Below are 1,520 nucleotides of genomic sequence, written 5' to 3'. Positions count from 1 at the left end.
CTGGGTCACTAGGTTAGTCCGGCAGCTGCTCTCTGCCTGCACGCCGCTACGTCTCAGCGGCTAACGAGCGAGCTAACTGCTAACAGACCCCGCTGCGACCAATTAACGATCCAACTTCTGTCATTATAAATGTAATTTATAAAGGTTTCTAATGTCAGTGTATTGGATTATATAAAAAATATGTTCTATTTCCCAAATTAATTTGGTTGGAACCTGTTGACAATCTTGAATGATATAAAAGTAAATAGTAAAACTCATATTAGATGAAAACATGTTTTCATTAACCCTAAAATGTATTATTTCGTGACTACAAAGAAGATATAAGTGACAAATGTAAAATATGTAGCCGGTACATATATTATTGAGGTTCATGTGACATACCTGACTTAATTTGGTTAAGCTTAAATATATCATGTTAATCCAAAGTTAAAAAACAATTGGCTGAATTAACAAACATCGTGTTACTGTTACATAAACTAATTAAATTAAATTACCTTAATATTTTGTTTTTAACTAACCTAATAAAAGTACGTGGAACCCGTCGACATAATTAATTTAATTAAAGTCAAAGGTTACATTTTTGGAGTGTAGATTATAGACAGGAAATACAGAAAAGCAGAATAGGTCTCCTTTAAATTGCCTGATTCAATCGGCACAGAAATGCACATCACATTCAAGTGAATTAATCACGCAGCTGTGAGCATGCTGTTGTGCATTTGCCTCAGCGGGGGGGGGGGGGGGGGGGGGGGGGGGGGCTGAGTACACTTGCATTTAGCCCTACTTGTGCCCCCCCCCCCCGGCGTCCCATTACGCTGTGACACAGCTGTTAGCGTCGCACAATCAACAGCTGAAACTGAGAGCTCCATTTGATTGAATTTACCACAAGTGCTGCCTCAATCTGATTTATGCAAATCCGCGACACGCCTCTTAAAAGACGGGAGCTTTTCAGCCGCTTTGGGAGCCGCGCAGACGTCAGCTGGCGGTGTTGTCTTGTGTGGTTTCTCCCTCTTAATTGAGACTTGAGATAACTTGGTTGTTGTGAGAGGCTAAAAGCTCGTTTCTCCTCTCAGAGCATTTCATAAAGGGGGGAATATTCATCGAGCTCTTGAGAGGTTACGGACACGGAGGTGTTGGGCTGAGAGAAAAAGACAAGAATAGCTTTGCTATAGCAACATCCTTGAAGGGTAATTACTGTTTTTTTTCAACCTGGACTCTATTTTTCCATGTTTTTGTGTCTAAGTGACTGATTGAAGCAACAATCTTTGAAATTAGTCCAGTATTAAGAAAGATTGTTTGAGTCTGCAGGGTTGAAACTAGTTCCAATGTAACATTAATGGGCCATTTTATCCAGTAAAAGTTGTGTTTTTACCGCTGACGGACTCAGATTATTATTCTAGGTGTCTGACAACATTATGAAAGGATCCCTACAGAGATAGACCTTCTAGTTAAAGAGTAAGATCCTTTTAGTTTAACATGAAACAGCCCCGACATCACCATCACCAAACCCACCAGACTCCATG

This window comes from Etheostoma cragini, chromosome 8 (assembly GCF_013103735.1).
Source record: "Etheostoma cragini isolate CJK2018 chromosome 8, CSU_Ecrag_1.0, whole genome shotgun sequence".
In the NCBI taxonomy this organism is placed as follows: domain Eukaryota; kingdom Metazoa; phylum Chordata; class Actinopteri; order Perciformes; family Percidae; genus Etheostoma; species Etheostoma cragini.
The sequence above is the reverse complement of the archived record's forward strand: the minus strand, read 5'-3'. Positions refer to the sequence as shown.